The sequence below is a fragment of the Cavia porcellus genome, unplaced genomic scaffold (genome assembly GCF_034190915.1).
Source record: "Cavia porcellus strain 051 isolate PalLab524CR breed Dunkin Hartley unplaced genomic scaffold, mCavPor4.1 scaffold_31, whole genome shotgun sequence".
In the NCBI taxonomy this organism is placed as follows: domain Eukaryota; kingdom Metazoa; phylum Chordata; class Mammalia; order Rodentia; family Caviidae; genus Cavia; species Cavia porcellus.
The window spans coordinates 11,444,160-11,457,570 of record NW_026947514.1 but is presented as its reverse complement, the minus strand read 5'-3'; the positions used below and the strand labels follow the sequence as shown (position 1 = coordinate 11,457,570).

At 45.6% G+C, this 13,411-nt stretch overlaps 1 long non-coding RNA gene across 4 annotated transcripts; it reads left to right on the top strand.

Annotated features, from left to right (window-relative positions):
* The first annotated feature begins 70 nt into the window (after positions 1-70).
* On the top strand, positions 71-13,209 carry LOC134474241 (uncharacterized). Of its 4 annotated transcripts, XR_010044964.1 has the most exons (7): positions 71-413; positions 831-905; positions 3,987-4,073; positions 4,789-4,832; positions 4,920-5,006; positions 7,592-7,692; positions 8,931-13,209. It is a non-coding gene; the product is annotated as an uncharacterized LOC134474241 (long non-coding RNA). The 4 variants fall into 4 exon arrangements; XR_010044965.1 differs by lacking the exon at positions 7,592-7,692; XR_010044962.1 differs by having other exon boundaries at positions 7,592-13,209.
* The last annotated feature ends 202 nt before the right edge of the window (positions 13,210-13,411 follow it).

Below are 13,411 nucleotides of genomic sequence, written 5' to 3'. Positions count from 1 at the left end.
AGGCGGGAGGGCAGCCCCAACCCCGCCCCTCCCCTGCAGCGCGCGCCTGCGTCCGAGTCGAGACGCAACGGCCACCCAGAACCACGCGCCCCACACAGGCTTCTCTTTGCCCTCCAAGGTCCTCGCCCCGCCCCCGGGGGGGCTTGCCCCGCCCAGTGGCGCGTGCGCAGAGCCTCCTACTTCCCTCCCGCCTGGCAGAGGCGGGCTGGGGGCGGGTGCTGGGCGGAGGAGGCTGATCCAATCAGAGAGAAGTAGGAAAGAAAGCGGTGGGCTCGGGTCCAGCTTCACCTGCTATAACTCTCCAGGTGTTCCAGAGTCAAGAAGCTCAGCTGACCGGCCGCGGATGCTGGGGCCTCCTGGGCTCAACTCTAACTCTAGCTTGAAAGAAGGATGTCTACCAAGTTAAGACCCGGGTGAGGGAGAGGTATATGACCTTTGGGAAGGGTAGCATCCCTAATAGGCCTTCTGGAAGAGAGACACCTAACGTTCAATAAAGAGTAACTGTGGAGAAATAAGAGCCAGCGCTCTGGGGGAAGGTGGGTGTGCTTGGGTCGTAAGAAGTGGGCAGAATGGAGGGTGGGGAGCTGGAACCTAAGGTTTGGAAGAAAGAGCCGGTTGGCTGTGTGGATAAGGACCTTGCTGGGGCAGGCAACCTGAGTCACTGGCACTTGCTTGTGTTAGGAAAAGGATGCGATGAAGGGAGGCTGGAGTAGTTTGTTTCGGACTCCGAGAATGAGGGTTAAATATTCTTCAGCTCATTAAAAGTCGGCGAGAAACATCTCTTATTTTCCACTCATGCCTTCTCACACCCCTCCCTCTCCCCCTCCCAGTGTAGGCACACACCAGTGTATTTAAAATGCATCCCAGGGCCAGGGATGTAGCTCAGCAACGGAAGCGCTTGCCTGGTAAGCATGAGGTCGTGAGTTTGGTACCAAAATAAAATAAATCCCAGTACAATACGTATGTCTAAAGATACTATTATTTTTAGGTTTATGTTTATATTTTAAATATATAAATGAATGGTTTTGTGGTAAGAACTCATCCTATTCCTTGTTTTTCTTCAACATATATAAGAAAGATTGTATTAGCTTTCTGTTGCTGGGACCAAACACCTGAAAGAATTTAAAGGAAGAAAGATTTATTTCATCTCATTGTTACAGAGGCCCTGTGAGAACACAGTACATTTTAGTATCGGGAGACTGTCAGTCTCATGGCTTTGGAGCAAGGGGCCCAGGTCCCAATACCCACTACAAGGGCACTTTCCAATGACCCCATTTCCCTGCACTAGGCCCCACCTTGCTGGTGTTCCACCATTTCTCAATAACGCCATAGCCTAGGGACCAAGCCTTCCACGCATGGTCTTCAGAGGAGTTGCAAACCATAACAAATTTGGCTGGCCATGTGCTCATTAATTCTTCCACTTGTAGAATTCGACGTGTGTATCTAACATATTGTACTTAGTAATTCCCCCAAAACGGACAACTAGGTTGCTAGCCGTTCACTGCTATTACAGCCTGCGCTGGAATGGGCCTTAGCTGTGTCCCATACATACAAGAAGCAGGAAATGGAATGGATGGGCCGTGGAATCCGCAGGACTTAGTTTCACTCTGCTTGGTCTCACATTGCCTGTCAGGATCATTTTGCCAAGTCACATTCCAAACGGTGGCACATGAAGGTAGGAAGATTCCCATTTCCCCACTACCTGTGCTAATATCTGGTATTACCTAATGTCCTAACTTGTATTAATCTAATAGTAAGATAGTATCATATTGTAATTTTCATTTCTATATTTTGGACAACTTTCCACATATTTAATCACCCAGATGTTTTTCTTTCTGTAGATTAGCCATTTACATCCTTGGCCTAATTTTCTGCAGGATTTCCAGCTAATTTTTTTCTGAATAAATTGAAGAGGTTTCTTACATGTTCTAAATATTATTCCCTTCTCAGCTTTGGACATTATAAATATTTTCTCAATCCTTTATGTATCCTGGTAGGTTACTCTTTGCTTTCCTTCGGTGAATGAAAATTCATACATAATTTTGATATAGTCAAATACATCAAATTTTAGTCTTGCAGAGTATATTTTTGGGATCTTATTTAACAATTTTCATCTATGAGTTTCATCTATGAATTTCATTTTCAACATTGTTAAGGTTGTGTTTAGATGTCCCCTGAAACTCCCATGTGCTCATAGATGGAGCTTTTTCAGAGGTGGCTGGATCTAGAGTGTGTGGTGCTGGGATCAAGGGTGTGTGATTACTAAATTGGTCCACTGATTGGTTTGGCATAGTTATGGCATCGTTATGGCCATCCTGCCAGGCAATGTGAAACCAAGCAGAGTGAAACTAAGCCCTGCAGACTCCATAACCCATCACCTCTACTTCTCCTTTCCCCTCTGTGAGGCAATGCTGTGCTCACCCTAAGGTGGGTAGCCTGAATAAAATATAAGGGACAGAAAGAGAACTAATGTGTTCTCACCTGCCTGCTTGGCATGGATCATTTCTCTTCTGCCATGCCACTCTCCCGTGTCACCCTGCTGTGAAGCCAGCTGGTTATGGGCTTGAACCTCCACACACTGTGAGCTGAAATAAACTTTTCCTCCCTTAATTTCAGGTGTTAGATATTTTGTCTCAGCCTCCAGAAAAGTAACTAAAGCAATCTTTTTTTTTTTTTTTTTTTGTCTATCTTTTTCCTTTTTTTTTTTTTTTTTTTTGGTATGGGGGATCGAACTCACAACCACACACTTGCAAGGCAGGCACTTATGCTGCTGAGCTAAATCCCCAGCCCTACTAAAGCAATCTTAAAACAATTTCCTACACTTTCTTCTATCTGACCTCCATATTTTTACTGATCACAGTTAAATCCTAATCCATCTGGATTTCATCTCTTGTAGCTAATGGGGATATGATGCTATTTTTTCTGTGTGGTGAGCCAGTTTTTTCCCCCAACCAATGTGTGATGGTATCTTTACCCATTAGCCTCACGTGTATATTTCTGGGCCCTCGTTGCTGTCCTATTGTTCTAGGTCTGCTCTTTGCCAGCACTGTGCTGACTCTGTTACTCCTCCTTATTATTCCTCTGTTACTCTCCTTTATTCTATAGTGGTGCCCACTTATCTGCAATTTTGCCTCTTATGGTCTCAATGACTCATATCCAACTGTAGTTTAGAAGAATATTAAGTGTAAAATTCTAGAAATAAGTAATTCCTAAGTTTTAAATTGTGCTCTCATTCCAGTTAGTAATAATATTTTATGGCATCCTGTTTCATCCCACCCAGGACTGGATGTGAATCATCCCTTTTCTCAGTGTATCCATGCTGTATACTCTACTAACTCATTACTCACTTAGTAGCTGCATTGATCATCTGATTGACTGGCATGAATGATATCATAGTGCTTGTGTGATTAATATAGTGATTGTCTTATTTTATTTTTGGTTCTTGTTAACCTCTTACTGTGCCTAGTTTACAAGTTAAACTTCATCAAAGCTACATATATATAGGTACCAAGTATAGCATATAGAGAGCTGGATACTGCCCAAGGTATCAGGCATGCATTGGGTTTCTTGAAATAGATCCCAGGTAGATAGGAGAGGCCAATGTGTGTCTTAATATCTGATAGAGCAAATCTCCCTTCTCTTTACTGTTTTTTTTTTTTTACTATTATCTTTGAAGTTCAAAGCAAAATGGTGAGTGATGTGCCCCAAAGCTTAAATTCTGCTTTTCTGATCCTTAGTCAACTAAAGAGAAGTGCAGGCCAATAGAAAGGGGCGACGTTCGTGATAGAATGAGAGTGGAGAGAAGGCAGAGGTTGCAGAAAGGGCAAAGTCGTGGGGGAGGTGGTTTTCCTAAGCAAATACCTGTGCTTCCTTTTCTCTCAATTTCTGAAATTCTTTCCTTCCCTTTTGATCAATAACTGATACATTTGTAAATTTTACCTTGATCTAGCGAGGAAGTACTATCTCCTGATTGAATTTTATAACAGGATCATCTGGAACTTGGTGACATCCTTAATGTCCATTGAACCACAAAGACAAGACGTAGCTTTGGTGTTGGCTGCTCCCAGCAGGAGGTTGGTGAAGGGAAAACACTCAATTTGATGATTGAAATCTGTAACTGCTCCAATTACTACTGTGCAATAGAAGGAGTCTGCCTCAGCCTGGCTGCCAGGAAATCTGATCACCAGTCCTATTTCTGCCAGTGACATGTGGGAAAAGGACTCTTAGAGTCCTATTTTTCCATCATCTCACTATGCCCTCGCAGCAGCCCTGTGAAGTACAGAAGATGCTTCACAATTGCAGTTTGACCAGTAATGAAATGAAAGCTCAGAGAAGTCACAAGACCTAAGCATGAACACAGAACTAAGGAAAGCTAGATGTGTCCACCGAATTTGTTCACCTAACAGTTGCATGGTGCTAAGCTTTATGGACCTCAAAACACAGCTGCCTAGGTTTAAATGCAGACTCTGCTACTTTCTACCTTCCTGCCTAACCCCTCTGCCCCTCACTTTACTCACTTCTAAGACAGCAGTAATAGTAGTATTCAGCACCAAGAGTTGTTGAGGAAATTAAATAAGTTATGCTGCACATAATGCTTAGAAGAATTCCTGACATGAGTGTTTGTCATTACTATTATTCTTGCCACCAAACCAATGTGCTTCTGGACTCAGGTTCAGAAAACATTTAACAAGTTATGCTGAATTAATTGGCTATTGTGAGAGGCAAAGTAATGCTTCTCCAAAGATGTCCCTGTCCTAACCTTCTGAACCAGTGAATGTTACCTTGCAGGGCAAAGGAACTTCCATGTGACTAAGATGTAAGGTGATCTCAAGGTAAGTAGGTAACCCTGGATTGTGGTCCTGGGCTTTAATCACTAGGGACCTTAGACATGAAAAAGGGAGCTGATGTGTCATTGTCAGCATGACTGGACGCCAGAAGAACTTGGCTGGCCTTTACCGACTGTCATAATGGAATGGGCCATCAGCCGGCAGCCTGCAGAATTTGGGGTAAGGAAGTGTCTTATTTTTTCATTGCTGAGACAAAATACCCAAAAGGAATCCTAACCTTAACCCCATCATCTCCTCCAGGGTTTTACTCAGATGCCACCTTCTTGATGAGGTCATTTCAGATGCCTTTTAACAAATTAAGATCCCTCCGTACTAGTTAGCCAGAGGCAGACACAGCACATGAAGTACATGTGCTGGCTGTAAACCACAGAAGCCCAAGGACAAGGCAGGCCAGGTCTGTTTCTCTGCAGCCCTGACTGCTTGTCTACAGATGCCCACTTTCCCCCCAGGATCTCCCATCGCTCTGCTCTTCATGTGGGTATCCCTGGCAATGTGTCTACGTGTTCCTTTCTTACACAGTCACTAGCTGGCCTGAATGAGGGCCCATTTAACCTAACTGCTTCCTTAAGGACTCTCCAAATATAATCACATTCATTGGAACTGAGGATTAAGGCTTCAACCTATGAATTCAAGGAATGGGAGGTGACACAGTTTAACCTGTGATATCCACCATCCCCAGGACCAGAAATTATCAGTCTGATCTTCTGCATATTTTGCTTATTCATGTTGATTATGGCCTTTTTCTCTTCCATCTTCCACTACAATGTTGTTCTCCATGAAGGCAGGGATTTTTACCCATTTTATTCACCACTGTACTTGCAATACCCAGAATAATGCCTGGCACATATTAAGTGCTTGTTAATCATCTGTTACAGTAATGAACAAGCAGAGCTTCCCCACTAACTAGCTGTAAGTGCAGGAAAATCACTTCCCTTGTCTGTCCAGTGAGAGTTAGGCTGGGTAACAGAGGACGAGCGTTCTGTTCTGTTTGTCTGTGTACTGTTCTGTTTGTACTGCTTTAGCCTGGGTTTCCTAGAAAATAGTCAGAGGCAAAGCTCAGGTGTGGAGGCTTTCTTGGGAGGAGGTACGATTGCACAGCAGCCAGAGTGAGGGAGAGGGTGAGGCAGTGCCAGCTGAGAAATGATCGGGGTACAGTGCAGACAGCTGCTGCATTCCCAGTCCGGTGCTCAGCCACACAGGGTGCCTCCAGACCGGCCATAGAGAACCCCAGGCCTGGGGACCGTCCACGGAAGGAGGAGGGTAAGGGCCCCCAACCCGTCACAACTGACTCCTGGAAATTAAAGGCCTCACACTTAGGCTCTCAACTGCTCTGGTTTGGTTTTTGTTCTGGCTTTGGTTTTGTATTCTGAAGCAGGGTTTTGCTCTATACCCCACATTATCCTCAAACTCAAAATCCTCCTGCCTCAGCCTTCCACGTGCTGGGATTACAGATTTCCAGTTCTCAAAACTAAGTTTCATTCCAGTCAGAAGACCTTTAGGGCTGGCCTAGGCCTGGCCTCGGGCTTCAAGGAACTGAGAAAGAAGGGGAATGCAGACCTAATCCCTGGGGTGAAGCTGTGTGCCCATGACCTCAGCCACTCTGAAGGCTAAGGCAAGAGGATCCAAAAGTTTAAGGCCAGCCTGCACAATTTTGTGAGATCTTATCTCAAAATAAAACAAAGAGATCTGGGGACATAGCTCAGTATGGAGACCTGGGTTCAATTTCCAGGCCTGAAAAAATAAATAACCCCAGTCTCTGATCCCTGGGGTTAATGAGAGCCAAAGAATATGAGGTGGCCTAGGGTGTATCCAAAATAGGTGTATGTTGGGGCGAGCTGGGTGCGGGAGGCAGCTGGGGCATCTGGAACAGCAGTCAGGACACAAATGGGCCGGAGGCATCACTGGGTTCCACCGGTTAAGGAAGGGGCTCAGATGAGTGCAGCAGAGCAAGTGAGCTCCGGGGTGGGCTCCCTGGGCCCGAGGTGGTCCTCACAAGTCCTGGTGCAGAATCTGGTCCCTAGAGGCCTGCCTTGGAGAGGGCACATTTCATTTTCTGCTAAGCTGATGCCTGGGATCTGTGGCCATAGAAGGGGCTCTGATCTCCTCTGCAGGGAGCCCAAGGGCTCTGCAAGCCACTGGGAGCTGCTTCATTAGCAACAGGGAGTGGGTGCCCAGCTCCCACAGCCCCCTTCCTAGTGGCAGCCCAGCCTCCCCTCTGATAGTCACTTTGCAAACTCTTCCTCCACTCCAGCCGCCCCCTCAGCTGTCTCTGCAAGGGAAGAGGGCGTTGACTGCCACCACTCCCCTTCCCAGGAGGGGGTGTTTTCTCATAGGTAGGCTGTGTGTGTTGGGCTCTGCTCCTCTCAGGGCAGATCCCTGCCTCCAGAGGTGATAATCCACATTTGCATGGTACCACAGATTGCAAGTTTGTCTCGGGGAGGCAGTGGGCGAGGGAAGCAGATCAGTGTGTGAGCTTGAGAAGGGGGTGTCTGCAGAGCTGGGGTAGGATGATGAGCCTCTGGCTGTCGTGGCTGGCTTGCCTGCAGAGGCAGAGGGAGGCTGATTATAGGGCTGAGTCCTGAGGCCCTTGGATGTGGGTGCAAGAAGCTGTATATGCACTTGGCTGTCAAGGTGGGGGTGATCACTGTTGCCCTGGTGACCGGGCTGGAAAGTGGGTTGGCCTTGCAGGCAGAAATGCTAGAAAGAACATGTAATAAGCTTTCTTCTTTTCTTTTTGATTGAAGCACCAGTTCTAGGGAGTGATCATATACAAGAAAACAACTTTTCAGTAGTTGAATCCAGCATATCCATGTTCTGATTCTCTGCAAGAACCACTCTCCTCCCTGTAAGTCCACAGAGCTGCACCTGGGACAGAAACCACTAGCCCGGTCCTGTCCAAGGGAAGGAGACTTGTGAGGCCTCTCCACTGATCCCAGTTGTCCTAAGTTAATGACATTGTAGGTAAGGTCTCAGTTGGCTTGTTTTGTTTTGCTTCATGTTGGACAAGTCATTTCTCCTTTCTGAGCCTCACTTGGACCAGCTACTCTCCAAAATCCTTTCAAGTAGGTCTGGAGCTGGGCTGGGTCTCAGTATCTCATCTCTGAACTCACAGATCCACTGCACCTATGTTTTAGAACCGCAGCCATCTGGCACTGAGAGCTCGGGCTCTGCAATCAGACAGGACAATATCTGCAGCCCACATGAGCCTCAGTTTCCTTGCTTAATAGGGACAAGAACAGCCAATTACAGAGTTACCACAAGATCAAACAGGATGAGACCACAAGTGCAGCACATCAGGAAGGTCCAATAAATCCACATTTCTTAGCTTACGTTTGTGATCTTGTAGTGGCTCTGCTGTCTCCTTTTCCCATCTGCCTGCTCTTCCCCAGCCAAATTCCACATGCAGAGAAATGGTTTCCGCTTCAAACTGAGCAAATCAGGCTGGCACTCAGAGGAGGAGGAGGCAGCTCACAGCTGGAGCACACACCCCGTTCCAGCTCTGGTTTATCCGTTACCATGGAGATCATAGATAGTTACAACAACCTCTGTAGGGTAAAATGACTTCCTCTGACATCACAGTCTCTGGATATAAACAGTCATTTCACAGGGTCCAGGAGACCCTGTCCATCCCCTCAGCTTTCATTTCAGGACAAACTGGAAACTTCCGAGGTCACTTACTGGATTTTGCTGCAGAGTCCCAGCATCCAGCAGTGCCTGGCATACATTAGGCATTTGATAGAGCTGATAAATCTAATGCAACTCTAATTCTCTTGAATCTCTTAAGTAACAATAAGCTTCATTTAGGAAAAAGATAAAATGGAATTAGGCCTGTAGGCACCTGTCACAGGATTTTTTCCTCCTTGGGAAAACTGCGTTTCAGCTCCTCTAAATGGCATTTAGTCACCTTGCCATTATTACAGGCCCTCCCTAGGAAAGCTTGGGGCTTACAGCTAACAGTGAGCCCCCTTAAACTTTTAAAGCAGTTTTGCCTCAGTAAATCTGTTCATGTGAACTCTTCAGAACCAAAGTGGTTATTAATACATCAAACCCTATCTGCCGTAAGAATCCATCTTTCTCTTGCAGGAACCTGCCTCCCCCAACCATGAATTTTTCATGCCTCACCCGTCTCCATCCCCTTCTCTCCCGGGGACTGCCTAACCAAAAATGGGACTGATAGCATTCAAGCCTGTGCAGCACTGCAGCCGATTAATCAATCTCATGGAAGAAAAGCAAATTAAAAGTCTTCACTGTAAAACTTATCCAAGGGATTAATATCTTGATTCTGTCTACCCTTAATAGAAAACTGAATTTTGGTTAATGAGCCCCATGCTTACGAATTAACCTTTGTTCATTAATTAATTAATCAAATAAATTGGCTGAATAATGGCTCTGCACAGGGACAGAGCAGAGGCAGGAGCAGTTCCACCATGGGGTCCCCAACCCCAAAGTGCCCACAGCTGGGCTTTCTGCTGCGGTTCTCTTGAGACTCCACAGCAGTAAGGTGGGTCTTAGGTTTGCAAGTGCAGTCTGGTGAGACAGTGGGGTGTGGCTGTGAACACAGAACCTAGAGCTCTGTGTGCCCTTCTTGTCACCCCATTTGCATAGTGCTTTTACCAGGCTCCCGTGTTGACCACAGAGCTCTGGTCAACAAAGGACACAAGGGTGTCCAGAGAGGCCCAAAACAAGGCCAAGGTGAGCCACTCACACAGGCTGCCCTGCCTCCCGCACAGTGGGTGTCACACGCTGAAAGCCAAACACCCCATCCTGCTGCTGGACTGCACACTCACTGGCAGAGGCAGCTTTGCCTCCCGACCCTCTCTCTTCCTCCCTCCCCTCCCTCGCCCTCTCCTGTCCCTTCCCCCTCCCTTCTGCTCCTTCTCTGCAGAAGCAAAGAGAGCATGAGGATTTGGTCTGGAAGGGAAAGAAGCCCAGGGCGCTTGGTAAGAAAGAAACAAACATGCAAGAACCAGCCATGAAATAGGAATTGTGTGGCTACAGTGAGTCTACACACAAATTAAATGAGCTGATGTTTGCATCTAAAACTAGCATCGCACATCATAAAAATAAATGCTAAAATTTTAATAACTTAAAATTTTAACTTCCCTTTGTTTTGAGTAACATTAAATAACAAATAAAAAATATATATGTTGAAAGATCACAGAAGAAAAGACCAACTATTCGAATTATTTTTTTTCTTTTTGTGGTACTCAGAATTGAACCCACATGCTTGGTGCCATGCCCTGCCACTGAGCTGCATCCCTAAGCCCTTTTTAAACAATTTATTTGGACGCAACGTCTCACTACATTGCCCACGCTGGCCTCAAATTTGTAATCTTCCTGCCTCAGTCTCCCAGAGTGCTGAGGTTACAGACATGCAGCTGCAAATTACACATCCCACACTGGGGCCCACAGCTGTGCTAGACCCTGGCGTTGTGAGATAGAGAAAGCAGCAACTCTCTCCAAGGAGTTTATTTATCCTTTATCTCATTCCTTTGGAAAACTTCATGGTCCGAAGACAGCAAGTGACTCAGCCATTAAAAAGGAAACAAGAAGAAATCAGGACTGACTGACTCTGGAACTGTTAAAGATTAAGTGCGTTAGTGTTGAAGACACTTCCTGGAACACAGAGTTATTCTAAGAGTTTGCTATCATTATTATTATTATTACATATTGAGCATTCTTAATTCAAAAATTTTAAATTCTAAATACTAACAATCCAAAGCTTTCTGACCACAACGCAAGTGAAAGATTCTGTACCATGAAACTTGCATAAAATAATTGAAAATATACAAGATTACCTTAAAACTACATGTGTAGGTGTACATGAAACATAAATGAATTTTGTATTAGACTTTCCCCTATCCTAAAAGTAGCTCATGGTATATATGCATGTATTCCAAAAATTTAAAACATCCAAAATTCAAAACATTTCTGGTTCAAACAAACCGATTTGTCATTGTCTACGTTTTTTCTATCCTGATCTATTCAGCAAGCTCTTCAACAAGCAGAGTTGAAAGGTTGCTGTCAGTTCCTGTCCTGCATCTCAGCTCTGTCAAGTAAAGGAAACAACTCACGCGTTCAAATCCGATGCAAAGACCTTGTCCATCCAGCAAAAATATTTATAAAGCTTTACTCACCTGGCATCATGCCTGGAGCTAGGAGAGAACAAAAAGGGGCAAATAAGAGGCAGCCCCTGCCTGGCTCAGTTTAGGAGCTAAGAGGAGAAACAAGACACACACTTGTTAACAAGTGCACCTTTTATCATGAGCATTAAAGCCCAAATCAATTGAGGTTACTCAAATTATTTGCAAGGGCAGGACTGGGCCGTCAGGGGTGAGTAAATGTGTCCTGCCACTTCCTGTGGACAGATAGATGGGGTAGGAAGAAAGAGTGAGGTGGGTGTCCCCCCATTCTGGGAGATGGCTCCCTGAGTCTTTGGCCACCAGGTGCTCACTGGGAGGCTGGGATACAGGTCTCCCCTTTCAAGGCAAAGGAGAGAGAAGACATCCAAGACACGAGGTATAGTAGTATAAAGATTTTTGAAGACAGGCGTGTCTGACATTCAGTCTGAGGTTGTTGGCAGCGCTAAGTTGCGAAAGCTCCTCTTTTGCTAGTACATCTTTAATAAAAGCTGCTGCAGGAAAAAAAAAAAGGCACTGTGTCCTGTGAGGGGGGCTTCGTCACCATGAAGAATGAGTCAATCATTTTTACATCTCCCAGCGTGTCTGGGACTTGGCAAGAAATTATTCGGTGTTTATTAAGAGAAGGAGAAAAAGAAAGAGGGAGTACAGGGGGAGAGAGAAACAGAAAAGATATTTAAGGAATAGACACAGATAAGAGAGTGAGTGATGGTCCCCACAGGAAGACCAGGTACAGCTCAGGGGGACAGGATGGGGAGGTGAGGCCCAGCTTTGCTCATCTGCAGGTAGGGCTGGAGCTCATGGACAGACGCTGAATCCCCAGCCACAGAAAGCAGCGTAGAAGTCGAGTTGCATTACAACATCTTGCATTCAGCATGGAACAACTGAGCTGAGATCTGAATGCTTGTACACTCTTTCCCAGCAAAGCCACGCCACGATCCTGAAACCTATGTGTTGTCATGACGTGTTCTTGGCAACCAGAGACTCAGTGCCCACTGTCACACATCCTTGACTCACCGTGGCTCACTGGTTCAGAAGAGGGGGCAGCTCCGTTCCTCTCCCTGTGTCACCACAGTAATTACTGAAACAATAATTTGAACAATGAGAACTTATAATTCTCTAGCAACAGGCAAAAGTAGTGTCATTTACAGAAAAATAAACTCCAGAGTATCGGGTAACGGAAACCATTATATCCTTCTCAGCTGGCAAAGCCCAAGACTCAGCTATGCACGACATGAGGGTTGTTCATTCTTTCATTCTGAACACAGTGGTAGGGCACCAAGAGAGGCGGCAGGCAGTATAGACAGTGCACAATCTGACTCTACTTCCTCCCACACCTGGGTCCAGCAGGAAAATAGCCATTGGATGCTGGGCTTTAGAAGTGAAGAGATACATATCATCAACATCCTTGGTTTCCATCTTTGAGAATTTGCTCTACCAGTGTCCAAGCTTCAACCAGAAACCTCCTATGAGCCCCAAGGACATTACAGGTTGGGCTGATCGGGAGCCAGTGAGGGGTTGAGGAAGAATGGAAATGCTGGAGGAGAGAAAAGAAAACCAGGACTCTTCACCTGACAATCCATAGAGGCCTAAAAATGACCACAGCTGAGCCAGGAAGCAGTTCGTGGTCCTTTGCCCTTCCTCCCTCTCAAATGCTGTGCTGTCCACATGACCCTAGATATGAGTCTTCATCTCTCTGAACCTCTCCTACAGGAAGCAAAACAGAAAAAACATGTTTCCTAGGATCACTCCAACAGCAGAATATAGAAAGGGATGATGGAGTTAGAAACTAAGGCAGGGTCTGGCCACGGTGGGACTTAGGCAGCTTATTCACCCGCCCTCTTGGTAAGCGCCCCTGGCATGGGCCAGGAGGAGAACCCATGAGCCTACTGGTGGCGTGTGGGCTGAGAATCAAACACACCCCACCCCACCCCCGTAGCAACTGGGGACAGATGTTTCAGATTCTTTTGGAAGATGACCATATGCAATATAGCAAATATCGGGGATTTCCTTCTATCTTCTGTTTGAAGGCAAAGGTGGTTTTGTTTTGTTATGTTTGTTTTGCTCTATTCAATACTCTCTTTCAATTGGTTTTATAATGTTCTATTTTTGGCTTGATTTTACTATTCCTGATTGGCCGGACAGCTATTGTGAAGATAACAAGATATACCATAGTACCTATTACTACCATCCCAGTATCCTGCTCTGAAGCTCTGTACCAATTTCACTGCATTGTCTCGAATGGCTTTGTTCTGTTGTATTTTTACTACCTTCAAAATAAAGTTAAAAAAAAAAAAAAACTAAGGCGGATCTTCAGAATAGCTCTTCTGGGCTACATTGTTGTAAGCACAGCACATCATAATGGCAGGCATGTGCAGATAAGATCAGTGGCCTTTAAAATTAGCTCCAGACTCACAGAACAAT